This window comes from Mesoplodon densirostris, chromosome 13 (assembly GCF_025265405.1).
Source record: "Mesoplodon densirostris isolate mMesDen1 chromosome 13, mMesDen1 primary haplotype, whole genome shotgun sequence".
NCBI lineage: Eukaryota > Metazoa > Chordata > Mammalia > Artiodactyla > Ziphiidae > Mesoplodon > Mesoplodon densirostris.
The window spans coordinates 82,553,123-82,570,304 of NC_082673.1; the positions used below are offsets into that span (position 1 = coordinate 82,553,123).

The 17,182-nt window shown below is 47.8% G+C and overlaps 1 protein-coding gene across 2 annotated transcripts in view; it reads right to left on the reverse strand.

Annotated features, from left to right (window-relative positions):
• CYRIB (CYFIP related Rac1 interactor B) overlaps nucleotides 1-17,182 on the reverse strand; it is a 154,966-nt gene that overhangs the window by 111,900 nt on the left and 25,884 nt on the right. Inside the window, exon 2 of one of the 2 annotated variants that reach the window (XM_060115705.1) lies at nucleotides 3,317-3,369. The gene's annotated coding sequence lies outside the window, so the exon portion shown is untranslated. Of the gene's footprint in view, nucleotides 1-3,181; nucleotides 3,297-3,316; nucleotides 3,370-17,182 lie in introns of those variants that run through there. The other variant, XM_060115706.1, reaches the window with a different exon arrangement.

Here is a 17,182-nt window from a genome sequence, read left to right on the forward strand (position 1 = left end):
TTAATCTTTTGAAAATATACTGGCTTGGGACTTCCCTGGTGGCACAGTGGTTAAGAATCTGCCTGCCAATGCAGGGGACACAGGTTCGATCCCTGGTCTGGGAAGATCCCACATGCCAAGAGCAACTAAGCCCGTGTGCCGCAACTACTGAGCCTGAACTCTAGAGCCCGCGAGCCACAACTACTGAGCCTGCATGCCACAACTACTGAAGCCCGTGCACCTAGAGCCCGTGCTCTGCAACGGGAAGCCACCAAAATGAGAAGCCCGTGCACCACAACGAAGAGTAGCGCCCGCTCACCACAACTAGAGAAAGGCTGAGCTCAGCAACAAGACTGAACATAGCCAAAAATAAATAAATTTTTAAAAATAAGTTAAAATGAAAAAATGATACTTTAAAAATATATATATATATATACTATCTTATAGTTTCTTTTAGATGGTTCTATTACTTTCAACTCAAAGTCATTCATTTCCTGAGTAGTCCATATGATTTAATTGTGAACTCATCCTAGGGTTCTTTCTGTAGGAGTCCTGTTAGGTCTAGGTTGTTGAAGTATCCTTGTGGAGTGATTGTGTGTTTGTGTTAGGGATTCCCACAGCAGGCAGCCAGTTTTTATGTTAATTTCTCAGCTTGAGGAGTTCTCATATCTCATGACAATAACAATATAGATTCCACAACCACACATGGTACAGCCCCAGGTTTTTCATTTCTTGCTGGTGACTTTTTTCCACTCAAAACAAGCTTCCTCTCTGTTTCTCCAGACAGTGGAGTTTTTCTAGCCCCTTTTCACAAAGGCGTGTAATGTTTAACGCTCCTGGGCACTCAAGTCCACCTTGGACCCAGGTCTCATTTCTAGACCCACTGTGGTCTTAAAACCTTAACTCCCAGACTCTACAGCCTCCATCTGGGTGCAAAAGCCCCATAAGCTGTCATGCTTTCAGCTCACATAACCATTTGGCCTAGATTTCTCTCTTCATTTTTGACACTTGTGGACTTCCCTTTCTGATGAGCTCCCCTAGATATAGTTGTTGTATTTCAGTCAACTCTGTGCTCCTACCAGGAAGGAGTCACACAAGTCAGTCCACCGTGTTGCCAGAAGCATTCCAGGTCACCAAGTCTAATACACCCACTTACCCATGATGGGGTTCTGTCCACATTATAACTGCCTCTTATTCAAAGGTTAGCCTCTAAGGTCTACTTGTAACATGAAAGTGGAAGGGCATCAGAATTCCCCTTGAAAATCCCATAATAAAGCCTCATCATGGAGACGGACAAACCATCTCTCATTAAGTGCAACACAGCCAGTTTTTTCTTCAGCACTGGGTTGGGTTTCTTAGGTTGAGCACAAGAAGAAATAGCCAGCTTGGGTTTGGGGGCCATGTTGGATGACAATTAAAATCTATAAATATGAGAAACACACCCGATAGCACAAGATGCTCACCCCCTAAAAAGCCATCGGAACAGGGCTTCCCTGGTGGCGCAGTGGTTGAGAGTCCACCTGCGGATGCAGGGGACACGGGTTCGTGACCCGGTCCGGGAGGATCCCACATGCCGCGTAGCGGCTGGGCCCGTGAGCCATGGCCGCTGGGCCTGCGCGTCCGGAGCCCGTGCTCCGCGATGGGAGAGGCCACAGCGGTGAGAGGCCCGCGCACCGCAAAAAAAAAAAAAAAAAAGCCATCAGAACGAAGACCAACAAAAGGAACAGCAGATCTGTGTCTCCCATTCAGCTCACTCCAAGAGAGATGCCTGCTTGGTGGAAAGACAGGGTCACCCACGCTATTTAAAGTGTGATTTTTACCTCTATTTTGTTTTTGTTTGTTTTAATTTATTTAATTTATTTTATTTTTGGCTGTGTTGGCTCTCCATTGCTATGCGCAGGCTTTCTCTAGTTGTGGCGAGTGGGGGCTACTCTTCGTTGCGGTGCGCGGGCTTCTCATTGCTGTGGCTTCTCTTGTTGCGGAGCACGGGCTCTAGGCGCGTGGGCTCAGTAGTTGTGGCTCGTGGGCTCTAGAGTGTACACTCAGTAGCTGTGGCGCACGGGCTTAGTTGCTCCGCAGCATGTGGGATCTTCCAGGACCAGGGCTTGAACCCGTATCCCTGCATTGGCAGGCAGATTCTTAACTACTGCGTCACCAGGGAAGCCCTCTATTTTGTTTCTGTGGAGCAAGTATATATGGATCTGGATAGGATAGAAGCAGGAACCTATGCTATGATAGACATGATCTGACTTCTATAAGTCAGAATAGTGGCTATCTCCAGGGGCAGTACTAACAGCCAAGGGGCATGAGGGAACTTATGTGATGGCAACACCATGTATCCTGATCTGAGTGGCGGCTCGACGAGTGTAACATGTTAAAAATTCATCAGGATGTAAGATGTGTGCATTCTATGGGTATGACTGAATCATTCTGCTGTACACCTGTAACTAACACATCATTGTTAATCAACTATACTCCAATATAAAATTAAAATTTTTTAAAAAGATGTGCATTATGCAGTCCGTAAGTCATACCTCCACTAAAATAAAAGTTAAAGGCATGCAGGAGAGACTGCTGGATAACATGCTGCCAGTTCTGTCTTCGTTCTATGGCTAAACCTCTCCAGAGACTGGACAGTCAAATGGAGGGGAGTGAGGGTACCAGGAAGCTTAGGGAAAGGGCAGAAAAGGGAAGTGCCCTTTTGGGGGTAGAGGGCACCCAGGCTCACAGAACTGGTTTTCCGTGAGGGGCCTTACAAGAGCAGCAAGTTTACAGTGGTTAAGAGCACTAGTTCTCGAGCCAGACTGCTGCATGGGAATACTGAATCGACCCCTGCAATGGACTTGTTTGTGTCTGTACCCCCCCCAATATTCATATGTTGGAACCTAACCCCCCATATGATGGTATCTGGAGGTGGGGCCTTTGGGAAGTGATTAATTAGGTCATGAGGACACAGCCCTCATGGATGGGATTAGTACCCTTATAAAAGAGACCTCAGAAAGCTCTCTTGCCCCTTTCACCATGTGAAGTTATAACACAAAGAACCAGGAAGTGGGCCTCACCAGACACCGAATGTGCCAGCACCTTGATCTTGGATTTCCCAGCCTCCAGAACTGTGAGAATTAAATTTCTGTTGTATATATGCCACCCAGTCTATGGTACTCTGTTACAGCAGCTTGAATGGACTAAGACAACCCCTTACCAGTGGAATGAAGTTGGGCAAGGTTACTTCTCTTCTTTGAACCTCAACTTTCTAGGGCTGTTGCGAAGCTTAAGATAATTCAAATGAAGCTCTTAGTTCTGAAGCCGGGTGGTCAAATCCAGCTCTGTTACTTACCAACTTGGTAACCTTGAACGAATTACTCAAACTCCAGGCCTCAGTTTCTTCTCCTGTAAAACAGAGTTATAGCAAGGATTAAGCAAGTCACAAGTTTCCAGCACACAAAAAAGCCTCCAGTAAATCCTAACCACTGTTGTTTTTTCCTGTACCAGGAATAACAACCCAGTATAGCATTTCTATCCAATAGCATTTCAATCCAAATAACATTTCTCCCGACCATTATAGTTTACAGAGCATGTTTCACAAACGTTTTTCTCATTTAATGTTCAAAGTAGTCTTGTGTATTACAAATAAAGAAATGAAGATTCAAAAAAAAAAAGGAAATGGAGATTCAGAGATGTTAAGTAACTTGTTGAGGGTTGCACAGCAAGTAAAGAGCAAACCCAAATCAAACTCCTCTGTTGGAGGCACAGTTTGGCTGGACTGCATTGTCCCAGGGACATAGAAGGTGGGGCCTGGCTGTCCTTTCAGACTCAGAATTCTAAGATAAAGGATGCTGGAACTCTGGGGTACCTCAGCAAGTCTTGGTCTCAGCAAAACCCTCAGCTCAACTTGAGTTTGAACAGGTCTTAGTCATTCTACCCCTGAATCGCTTCCTGCTTTAGGTTTCTACACCGCAGAGAAAGGAAAACAAACATGTACATGACACCATCCTTGTCACCCTCAAAATCTCTTACAGTGACAAATACTTATGAATCAAAGGGAGTCTTCATAAAACCATAGTTAAACAATATCCCATTCGAACCCATTCACCAGCATTTAGTGTGAAGATAGGAGCAAGATCTGCAGTGTCTAGACGTTCTTATTATTGCCTGGAAGAATGCCCTCTTCCGGCCTTAATTTTGATGAAATCTTCAGCTGCCTTAGTGTTTTCTCTTTGCTTTTCATCGGGGGCTGACTACCGGAAGCCACTTAACCAGCCTCACTTTATTCACAAAAGGTTTGGGGGCCCTTCCTAATTGTCGTGGGAGAACATTATCAGCCAATCATGTCAACCACGCCTGCTACTTTGCCAGCAATCCTCTCGTTCACCAGTACAGGTTTTCTTTCTGTTGTTGCCTGAGTGTGGTTTAAAATTCTCTTTTAAGGAAAAATCACAAAACTGCCCAGTGGCCAAAGAGAAAGGGGATTTGATTTAAGAACCATTTAAACATACTCACAAGCTAAGACCTCACATGTGTGCACATGCTCCACACTCTGCATGTATGCACGTGCACACACCACACAACACGCACGTGCACACAGATGCCCAGAGACATGATGAGAGTTCTGACTCCACCCGCTATGTCGTGCAGCTACATAAAGGACTTTTCTTTCTTTCTTTCTGATTCTTTGACCAGATTTACAAAACAGAAAACAGGACAAGCTGCTTACTTGGGAAAAATTTTAGGGTCCTGGAGTCCTAGAAATTGGAAAGAAGCATACTAACTCACTCTCACAAAACTTTTTTTTTTTTAAAGAACTATTTTTACTTTATTTTATTTTTTTGGCTGCGTTGGGTCTTTGTTGCTGCACCCGGGCTTTTCTCTGGTTGCGGCGAGCGGGGGCTACTCTTCGTTGCTGTGCGCGGGCTTCTCATTGCAGTGGCTTCTCTTGTTGCGAAGCACGGGCTCTAGACGTGCGGGCTTCAGTAGTTGTGGCACGTGGGCTCAGTACTTGTGGCTCACGGGCTCTAGAGCACAGGCTCAGTAGTTGTGGCGCACGGGCTTAGTTGCTCCACGGCATGTGGGATCTTCCCAGACCAGGGCTGGAACCCATGTCTCCTGCACTGGCAGGTGGATTCTTAACCACTGAGCCACCAGGGAAGCCCCCAAAACTCTTTGCTTGGTTTTATTTTAAGAACATGAAGAGTAAGCTGGTCTTTGCATCACTTGGAGACAAACCCAGGAGATAGAGTATGTCTCCCCTAGAAGGAAAGTGTTCAGCTCAAAACAAGGGTGACTTTCTTTCACTTCCTCTATATGGACACAGAGAACCAGGACCATGACTCCAGAAACTGGATCTGATCTTGTCTCCTTTTTAGACTCATAGCATGGGCTCTAGTCCCGTCTCGGTCTCCCAGAGCTGTGTGACTTTGGTCAAGTCACTGAACCTCTCTGAGCTCCTGCAGCCGCTGCTGTCAAGTGAGGACACTCATTCATTCAACAACTATCTACTGAGCACCTACGATGTACCAAGCATGTGGCCATGGGAATAATTCCAGGAATTAAACCATCCCAGCCACAAAGGGCTGTCATCGATTAGAGGGGCAATTACAGGCTGACAAGCAATTACAATGGAGTAACAAAAAGTATTACAACCGGGGTGAGTACAGGTGCTGGGCAATCACAGGAAAGGGTATTTAATTAATTCAGCAGGGGATGGAAAGTGATGGGTATAAGAAAGACTTCCCCAAGAAGGTGTTATCTAAGCTGAGAACTAAAAGACAAGTTTGAATTTGCCCAACCGAGGGGATCCAAGCAGAATTGACGGCACTTGCAAAGGCCCACAGGCCAAACTGCTGATTTACAAGGTCAAGCACAATAGGTAGGAAGAGAGACATAGGATATGTGGACCTGGATATGTAGGCAGGTGGGCTTGCCAGAGTAACTTGCCTGGACTAGATGACCTCCCAGGTGCCCTCCCAGTCCTAAGGGCTAATTCTGTGGTCTTCTGAGAGCCCAGATCCTCCTCTTTTCCCGATAGCCCTCTCACCAGCACGGCCAAGTCCCTGAGTCCACTCCAGGGCACGAGGGAAGTCCCAAGCATCCCATGCGGGCCCTCCTCCTTCCTCTTTCTTTTCCCTTTGAGAGTGACTAGGCAGTGACTCAAGGAGGGAACTGTCCTCCACTTGTCATTTGTTTCTAAAAAAATACACCCAAGGCTCACATACATGGTCAGTCATTTGACCAACCTTCTCCCCCCCAGCCCCTGACCTAGCTGAAGAAACACTGGAATTATCTGTGTCCCTGTCTGTCTGCTCCAGGACACTTCAAGCTACCTGAGGGCTCCCACTCTGTTTTGGTCATATCCTGGTGTCCCCAGCACCTGGTATTATCCCTGACTTATAGTAGGTCCTCAAAAACACATGCAGAACGAAAGGATCTCCTCTCTCTGCAAATGAGCACCCATCCAGACCTGCCCCAGACAGCAGCTCTGTCTGAGGCCAGAGCGGGAAACCCAGAGACCCAGAGAGATGCCAGCTCAAAATTCCTCTGCCAGGGCTCGAAACCCAGAGACCCAGAGAGGTGCCAGCTCAACACTCGTCCGCCAGGGCTCTTTAAGCCACTCGAGGTGCTCAGCAAAGCCCCATCGGAAAACTAACAGCCCCCCTTATTTACCAATGAAGAACCTCAGGTCCGAAAGAATGATATGACTTGCCCAAGGTCTCTTAGCAAATGCAATATAATGTTTTTAAAAGGGGGACAACGTTCTTTCTTTTTTCTTTCTTTCTTTTTTTTTTTTTTTTTTTTTGGACAACGCTCTTAAATGGAAGGCTATCTAGTCACACCTACCAGAAACGTTGCTTATTTTAGGGGAAAATGCTGAATGTTGGCGGGTCTAACGGAATCTTTCCTTTACCTGACCGCCAATTACACCACACTTTCACAACTCCTGGGATTTTTCTAGGCAGGACTAAAAGTTCCCACTGAAACAAATCGATTTATGAAGGTGACTAAAAAAGTTTTTAGGGATTGAATATGTTCTTGGATTATGGATCATTTTTTAGGTTAAATCTCTATTATGTGATCTCAGGCTATAAGAATTTTTAAAGAAAAGTTGAGCTCCCCAAACCACTTAGTTCCCCCTTGTTTTTTTTAATGTTTTGACATTAACTTTACTGTGACAGCAAACACGATTTGTAAGGAGGCCATTTCGACCTATACAACCCCTCCATCAAAAGAATTCCTCATAATTCCTGTGTCCTCTTAAAGTTTTTATTCGCAGATCTATACTGTGTACATACATATGTATTTCATTTAAAGGAATTACCTTTAGTGTAGAAGTTCCTTAGAGTACTTTTTTCTTAAAAAAAAAAAAAAAAACTTAGTATGCAAGTTACTGGCATGATGTTTCTGAAACCACCCCCGAGCAAAACCCAGGTGACAAATTAAGTGCACCTGGAAATTCTGGGTCTGAGACACTGAGGGTGACATTTTCTAGCCTGCTTCGTTTAATCATTATTCTGACACTTCCCATATCCCAGTTAATAGGCAACAGACAAAGCAAAGCAGGTGTTTTACTTATATCCACCTGGCACAGCAAACTCCCGAAGTTTGCAATAGTTGCTTATTGTTGAAGAGTTTAAGGCAATATTTTCCTGCCAGTGAAATAACATCTCAAACAGCCTAGCATAGTGGTTCTCACCCCGGCTCAACCAGAGCCCACAGGGGAGGGAGGAAAACCTTTAAAAATACTGCCGCTGGATCCCAAGCCTGTACAATTAAACAGACTCTCTAAGGATGAAACCAGCACTATAGTTTTCCAAAGATCCCCAGGTGATTGTAGGGTGCAAACAGGACTGTGAAGCACGGGCCTAGGATAACTCATTAGTCAAAGGAAGCCCATGGGAAATCTTATCTGGAAGTGAAAAACGCACCATAATTAAACAAAACAGCAGATGTAAAAGTACCTAACAGGGCCTGTTACCCAGAAGACACTTAATAAATGTTAATTAAACAAAAAAATAATAATTCAAATAATTACTCCTTCTCCTCAGTAAATTCATCTTGTAATTTTATTGGCTTCTTTATCACATGCTGTTTTTTCTTAGCCATGATTCATTCTATCCTGTTGATAAAATTAGAAACGTATACCCATAATCCTGTTCAATTACACGAGCTCTGTAGTATTTCCAGCAACTCTTCATCACTTATTTAATAAAACTTTCCCCCAGAACAGTGGCTAATACATACTAAATACTCATCAAATGTTAGCTATTTATAAGAATTCATGATAATTCTTATAACTTTGGTTGAAACTTATTTTATACTATCTGGAGGACTTAGCAAGAATGTAAAAAAATTACCGGGGCAATATTTAACAAACTTATAAAAATAGACTTTTAAGCACATCAATTCTTTCTATAAATTTGTGAAACAAAATTAAATGTGATCACTGCACAGGTAGCTAGCTTATCTTGCACATTCAAGGGGGCCCTGCAAAAGTAACTTGCGAACACTCAGCAGTTTCCATAGCCACGTGAAACTGCTAACACTGCAATTAGTTCAAAGTGGTCTCTTAAAAGTCTCTCCGACTTTTCCCTACCATTGCCTCCCTGACCCTGAATTAGGAAGGCGATTTTTGTATATGTTCACATTACCCCTCAGTTCTAACTAAGAAACCAAAAATCTGTTTTGAAAAAAAGAATATAATTTCTTAATCAGGATGAGGAGGTCTCATTTAGAGCATTTCCAAACCTCTTGTTGCCCTGCTCGGATGAATTACGCCAGTCCGCATCTGTCTCGGGTTTTGCTAAGCAGAAGAGGCATTCAGCAGCTAGGCTGGAAGATCTGCTGTGTTTGGTTCAGGATTCACACTGTTATCCGGAGACCCTTCCATAGCTCACATCTGAGCATGCTACCCTTTGCTTCTCTTTGCCTTCTATCTCCAAACATCTGCCATTTCATGTTTTAAATCAACACACATGCAAAAATAATCATGACGTGCCCTTCTTTATATGCATATTATACGTCAGTAACAAGCACTATTGGTCTGAATGCTTATGTCCCCCCCCAAAATTCCAGTGTTGGAATCCTAAGCCCTCAATGTGATGGTATTAGGAGGTGGGGCCTTTGGAAGGTCATGGGGGTGGAACCCTCATGAATGGGATTAGTGCCCTTATAAGGGAGACACCAGACAGCTCCCTCACTCCTTCTGTCATGGGTGGAGGGCCCTTACCCGACCATGCTGGCGCCTGGATCTCAGATTTTCAGCCTCCAGAACAGTGAGAAATAAATGTCTGTTGTTTATAAGCTCCCAGTCTGTGGCATTTTGTTATAGCAGCCTTGACAACTAAAACAACAAAGTTGAAAGTGACCACACATGGGCCTTTGGCTAGTAACAGCTTGGTTTGCTCAATAAGAATGTCATGACTGACTGCCACATGCCAGGCAGCTCCAAAGGTGCCAGAGAGATGGACATGAGGACAAAGTTCCCATCTTCGAGGACCTCAGGCTCCAAGGAGAGTGTGGATTGGCTACTGTGACACAATGTGACTCTGACCCAAGGGCGACAAGGAAACGCAAAGGATAGGGTCACAGGGGCAGCCCTAAATATTCAGAATCAGAAATTAGGAAATAAAAATAAATAAGCACATAGGAGATGAATGGTTGTGGATAACAACGTTAAGACAACTACTGCAGCTTTCATCAATCACACCACCCTCTGGACGCCCATCACCTAAACTTATGCCACACTAAATCCTACGCCACTTTGTATTATCTGACAACACAGGGTTGCCACAAATCTTTACTTGTAAAAAATGCAATATCGGGGGGCTTCCCTGGTGGCGCAGTGGTTGGGAGTCCGCCTGCCGATGCAGGGGACGCGGGTTCGTGCCCCGGTCTGGGAAGGTCCCACGTGCCGCGGAGCGGCTGGGCCCGTGAGCCATGGCCGGTGAGCCTGTGCGTCCGGAGCCTGTGCTCCGCAACGGGAGAGGCCACAACGTACTGCAAAAAAAAAAAAAAAAATGCAATATTGGGCTTCCCTGGTGGCGCAGTGGTTGAGAGTCTGCCTGCCTTTGCAAGGGACACGGGTTCGTGCCCCGGTCCGGGAGGATCCCACATGCCTCAGAGCGGCTGGGCCCGTGAGCCATGGCCGCTGAGCCTGCGCGTCCAGAGCCTGTGCTCCGCAACGGGAGAGGACACAACGTACTGCAAAAAAAAAAAAAAAAAAAAAAAAAAAGCAATATCTTCAAAGCACACTACAACAAGGTATGCATGTACTCGAGCTTCTTTTATTCACATACTCTCTTCCCTGAGGTGGCAACCCTCTGAGTGGAAGGACTCTGACCTGACTCCGGAGCTCACCTTTCTCCCAAATCCAGGGCCTGAGATTTGGGGAGACACTGCTATTGTCCTGAGCTATTCTCTTTCAAAGATAATATTCAGCAATAACGTTTATTATCATTTCCCTCTACATCCCTACTCTCCTGGAACGATGGACCATTCTCAGGGTCGAATTCTGAAGCAGGATAAAATCCAAAACATAGTTTCTACATGTTGCTTAACCATTCTCCTTGCACAGGCTGATTTCAGCTGAAGATGTATACACATCTTACACTTTTTTCCAGAGTATCATGATCTACTGTTTATATATTTTACAATATTTTTAATGAAGCTGTAGTACTTGCAACTCTATGTCCAGGTAATAAATTTGCCTTTAACCTTAAAAAAAAAAAATCCCTCATTTAGGGGGAGTGGAGACACTACATAGTAGAGTGCTTACATGTTGGTAAATGTTCAAAATATTTTAAAGCTTTAGCCAATCATTTCTTCAAACTAATAACATTAATTATTACTGTGTACTTTAATAAGTGGCCTGGGGGACTTCCCTGGTAGCGCAGTGGATAAGACTCCACGCTCCCAATGCAGGGGGCCTGGGTTTGATCCCTGGTCAGGGAGCTAGATCCCACATGCATGCCGCAACTAAGAGTTCGCATGCCACAACTAAGGAGCCCTGGAGCCACACTAAGGAGCTCGCCTGCTGCAACTAAGACCCGGTGCAACGAAATAAATAAATATTTTAAAAATAAATAAAAATAAGTGGTCTATCTTTTTCTTTCTATGCTGCAGCTCAGCACACCACTGAGTTAAGAAATCTAACAAGAAGGTGAAGAAGGCAGACACAGAGAACAGACTTGTGGTTGCCAAGAGGGAGGGAGGGAGGGAGGGAGTGATGGATTGGGAGTTTGGGGGTAGCAGATGCAAACTCATATATAGAATGGATAAAAAAACAAAGTCCTACTGTATAGCACAGGGAACTATATTCAGTATCCTGTGATACACCATAATGGAAAAGAATATGAAAAAGAATGTATATATATATGTATAACTGAGTCACTTTGCTGTACAGCAGAAATTAACACAACATTGTAAACCAACTGCACTTCAACAATTAAAATAAATAAAGAAAGAAGGTGAACAAGGAAGGAAAAGACCTCTTGGGAATTAAACAGCCAGACTTAATACCCTCTCAGGAAAACCTCAATCCTGTGGGCTAGCCCTAGCCCTACCCTTTTCAAACTGGAGAAAAGGAAAGAAGCTCATTAACAGAGAAGGTAAAGATGTTGTTTCTGAAACAGAAGGGAACCGATTATCAAACACTTTGTCAGTGTAGGGCTGTGTTACCTTTAAAGACATATCACGATTTACCTGAAAAAGTGACATTGGTGGAGCTAGAGAATATTATTGCGGGTATCTGGTCTAACTGCCTGGTTTTACAGGTGAGAGAATCTGAAGCATGGAAGGAAAGGAACATGCCTGTGGTGAAGACATCAGGATCACAGCAGAGTCAGAACCATCTCCCAGATTCCCAACTCCTAACTACCCAGGGCTGATCACTGAGTTTCTGCACACGTCCAAATTCCTTCACCTGGTTCACTGCATCCCAGATGTCCACTCTCAGCTCAGGCATACCCCGCTTCAGAGAGGCTTCAGGGTACACTGTACCTGATGCTCCCCTTTCTCAGAGCACTCTTCCCATTTGACCTGAACGATGCCGCCACTCCATCAGCTAGCTTCCCCCCGAACTTTCAGCAACTTTTTGTTCAACTCTGTGTCCTGGACCTGAGCACAGGCGTGACATCTACAGGGACACTGTGCAGTGAACAGAGTAACTGACTCGTCTCAGGTTGCATGAGAATTTTCCAGCTTTAACAAAGCAAGTCCCAAGTCTCAGGAAACTCCTCAGTCTCAGGCAAACCAGGACAGCTGGTGACGCTAATAGCGGATGCCAACAGGGTGAGACGGCCCGCTCACCATGTCCCCTCCTCTAACCATCCTCGGCCATACGTGCCAGGCCCGGATTCCTGTCTGTGCCATTCAGTCACTCTAGCTCAGCACTATCTGATAGAACTTTCTGCAGTGCTGAAGATGTTCTATACCTACATTGTCCAATACCATAGCACCAGACCCATGTGGCTACAGAGCGGCTGAACTCTGGCTAGTGTAACTGAGTTTTTAATTAAGTTTAATTTTTATTAATTTCTATTTAAATAACCTGATATGGCTAGCAGCCACCGTATGGAACAGCTCAGCTCTGACTACATAATTGGAACTACAGTACATCTCTGTGCACAGAAATGAGCTTTGAAGTCAGACCAACCTTGGTTCGAATCCTGACTCAGTCATGTGCAAATATGTCACAACTCCTTGGGGAAGCCTGTTTCTCCCTCTGTAATCCTTGCAAATTTACTATGACACAATGTTCAGAAAGTGGCTGGCCCCTAGTAGAACTTCAAGAAATAGAATTTCTCTAGAAGCAGAGAAAGCAAATCTAGGTAAAAATGCTAGAAAAATCTGATTCTGAACCCAAGAGTGCAAGAGCATCTTATCGATCAGATCTCCAAAACCCCTGTCAGGTTCAAATTCAGATTCTAAACTGCCACGGCTGTTCTGCTTGATTTCTGTCCCAGGCCTGTGGCTGGCTGTCACTGAGTCCCACTGGGGCAGCAGGCACTGGGTACTGGGAGATACTGTGCTGAGTCACCTGAGCGTGGCCCTACACAACAGTCCCAGGGGTAGGGATCCAGGCTCTTCCCAGAGCAGGGAGGAAGCAGCGCCCAGAGGAAGCCCAGGTGCCCCAGAGGGCTCACGTAAACCCCAGGCCGGCCGCTGGTGCCCAGGGGTTCGGGGCACACTGGGGACATCCCGCGTCCTGCACATCCACGGAGAATGCAGCCTCTCGAAAGGGTCGGGACACAGTAATGAGCTAGGAACCAGGAGCAGCTGCGAAGCCCCCGAGGCATCTGGTTTCTGGAACCTCTCCCGAGCCCTAATGAATCCATCGCCTCGGCAGGAATGGGCAGCAGGTCCCCGGAGAAGCAGGCTGCGGACGAGAATCACGCGGGGAGCTTTTTAGAAACAGTGTTGCCCAGACTGGGAATCGGTGTTCGCAGAAAGCTCCCAGGTGACTATGCTGCGTGGCTGGGACTTGGTATTTTTCATCTGAGGGCTTGGGAAGGTGGTTCCGATGAGGACAGTCCAGGGCAGTGCTAGGGCTGGGGAAAGAAGTCCCTTGTCAACGGGTCTCTCCCTCTGGCTGCAGGGACAACAGTCAGGTGGCAGGAGGACCCCACAACCAGAGCTGGGACCAGAGCTGTTCCCCTCCTTCAAGCCCCAACTGGCAGAGACCCTTCCAGTCACGAGGGCTGACCTGTCCCATGTCTCATGTGCAGCACCGGTGGGGAGGGTCCTCCTTCCCCACTAGCCCCTGAGCACCCACGAGCAGAAGCCCTAATCCATACGCCTCTCCGTCCCGGGGTCCCAGGGCTGCCCGCAGCACTGAGGAAGCCCACAGTAAAAGCCGCCATTGTGGTTGTTACTCTCATTTCAGTGAAAAGGAAACCAGAACCTAGAGACGGTATGACTCACCCGAGGCCCACGGTGCGGTGGCAGGGCTGGGACAGGAGCTCTGGGCGTCTGGGTTCATTCCCTTCCTGATACCCCAGGTTGAGGCCCACTGCTTCCTCTACCCTCACCCACGCTCTCTCCTCTCCCTCCTGCAGCCAATATGCAGGCTCTGACCACCAGGGTAAACTCCCATCTAGTACCCTTGGGCTCTGATTTATAGGATCCCTCACCTGTCCTCAAAACAGTCCATGGAGTCTAAGAACACCCCTTGGGCACTATACAGGGGGTTGGTTTTTAGCCCAGCATTGGAGCCTGACATACCCAAGTTGCCACTGAGTAGCTGCGTGGCCCTGGACACATTCCTTAACCTCTCTGGGCTCAGCTTCCTCAGCTGTAAATGGGGATGATGATATTTAACCACTCACGTTTGTGGAGAGGATTAGTCAGTGAGATCAAAGGGATCACACGGGCACCACGACCAGCCGGCAGGAAGTGCCAACAGCTGGTAGGTATTACTCAGGTAGCGGGCACCACCCTTCTCATCACCTGCTCCGTGTTCCAGATTCGGGCCCATGGTAGACGCCTCCAAACTCCGCACCCTCTTTATTTATTTATTTATTTATTTTTGGCCGCGTTGGGTCTTTGTTGCTGCGCACGGGCTTTTCTCTAGTTGCGGCGAGTGGGGGCTACTCTTCATTGCGGTGGCTTCTCGTTGCGGAGCACGGGCTCTAGGCGCATGGGCGTGAGTAGTTGTGGCACGCGGGCTCAGTAGTTGTGGCTCGCGGGCTCTAGAGCACCGGCTCAGTAGTTGTGGCGCACGGGCTTAGCTGCTCCGCGGCACGTGGGATCTTCCCGGACCAGGGCTCAAACCCGTGTCCCCTGCGTTGGCAGGTGGATTTTCAACCACTGCGCCAGCCGGGAAGTCCCTAAACTCTGCACTCTCTTGCCTTTCTCTTCCCACAGGCCACCCTGGGCCAGCTGGCCCACCGCACTGCACCTGGCCTGGCCTCTTGGGTGCCTGCACCGCCCTGGAGGACCAGGTGGCTGGAGGCATCATAGGTCATGCCCACCCCCACCCCCGAGTCCCCCAGAAATAATAAACGAGAAGTAACTCTTTCTATTCCTCGTTCGGGACTTCCTTAATTAAAGTCAAATATTTGCACACTCTCCAAGGCCTGTAAACCTGAACTGCTCACAGGAAAGAGAAAAAAAAACTTGGGTGCAAAGAGAGTAAGTGCAGGCAGCAGCGGCCTCATAGAAGCTCAGAGGAAAGGGCAGCCGATCTGAAGAAGCACTCAGCCCAGCTGAGGGTGTGGGGTGAGCAGGAGAAAGCTGCCATTTCCAGAGCAATGTCCCCTGCCTCTCTCCATGACCTCCAGAAATTTAGTGGCACACTCACTCTGTGGGTGGCCCGGTGGGAATCCTCGAGGGTGTGAGCGTAAGGAGGGGTGGGGGAGGGGTGCAAGCCGGGAGCAGCTCCTCCAGCCCCGCCCCAAGAGCTTCCAAACTAGCCGGTGGGGTTCAGCTACTTCATACCAGCATGGCGCCCAGGCGTTAAAATACCGAAGGACTCCACACAGGTTGGGAAAGAGCTGCTGTCCGGAGCCCCTCTCCCCGGCCGGCCGTTCCCCAGAGCTCCCAGACCTCCCCCGGCACCCAGCAAGGGAAGGATGAACATCAGGCACTGTGGAAGCTTCCAGAAGGGACTCTGATGGGTGCCCAATGTTGAACATTCTGACCATCACCCCTGGGCACAGTTAAGGCTCGTGAAAAAGGCAAATAACATTCTGAGCGATTCAGAAAAGGGACAAGGCCCTCAATAAACGTTTGCTGTTGGAAGAGGAGAGACGGATACATGCGGCAGTGGCACCCAGGACAGGCCACGGCACCACGGCGCCTCCCTCCCTCTGGGCCACTCACTCCACCCAAGGTCGTGACACCACTATCGCAGAAGCCTCCCTGGCCAGGCAAAAGGAGAGTCTGTGCTGACCTCTCACCCTAACCCTAGCTGTAACCAGGCAAAAGGAAACGTCTGGGCTCCTGCCCTGCCCAGCCTCCAGCCCCTCTGGGATGGCACCAGTGTCCTCTGGGGCATCCCCTGACCCTCCCCTCCATGTGTTCCAGGGGCTAGCATATCACCAAGGGGAGGGCTGTCAAAGCACAGAATCTTCCAGAATCAGTGGCTGCTATAAGAACAAGCATGTGACCAAAACTGGCCCGTAAGAACCCTCTCAGGACTTCCCTGGCAGTCCAGTGGGTAAGACTCCGTGCTCCCAGTGCAGGGGCTCCGGGTTCGATCCCTGGTCAGGGAACTAGATCCCGCTCGCATGCCGCAACTAAGATCCAGCACGGCCAAATAAATAAATAACTAGCTAAATAAAAGAGTCCTCTCGAGGGTCAAGAATGGTCTTGTGACCCTAACTGGCCAATAAGAACCTACTCTAGCACTTTGGCTGAAGGCACCAGGAAAGGGTGCCCTCCTCGCCCACACACAGGGTCGTTAACCTGAAAGGCTGAAAGCCTGAACCCATCTCACAGGGAGAGACTGCCTGAGAAACAAGGAGGCAGGAAAGCAGGGCCAAGAGACAGTGGGAGACAAAACCCGGCCAGCATATGGTTGGGCCCTGGTTCAGCTGCCCCCGACCATTTAGCGACTTGACACAGTAAATGAACTTTTTCAAACCTAGGCCAGCTTGAGTTTGGTTTCTGTCACTTGCAACCCAGAGCACTGACTGACACGTTCCTCAGTGGGTGCGTGAGAAGATGCTCGTTGCTACCCGGCCCCGCTTCTTGCCCTGGCTGCCATTTCTTGTGACTTTGTGGCTTGCTGGTGGCATCCGGGAGGCTGGCCCCAGGTCCTACAGCCTCCGCTCCCTGCAAACAGAGCATCCCTCCCACTGGACCCCTAGACTCCGGTCTCTTGCCCTCCATCTCCCAAGCTACCACTAGTGACCTTTTCTTTCTCTTTTTCTTTGTTTAAAAAAATTTTAAGGCTTTTTTTTTTTTTTTAGTTTTGTTTATTTATGTATTGGCCACGCAGCGGGGCATGCGGGATCTTAGTTCCCGGACCAGGGGTCGAACCGGCGCCTTCTGCAGTGGAAGCGCAGAGTCTTAACCACTGGACCGCCAGGGAAGTCCCTAGTTACCTTTTGTAATACACAGCTCCTGCAGTGGCCCCATACTGCCTGAGGATTATGATGCAAGTTCCTTGAACACAGCTCACGAGGCTGCCATCACAGACTCCGATGACGTGTGTTCTCCACACGAACCCCCCAGTCCAGCCACGCAGACCTACTCGGAGATCACTCCC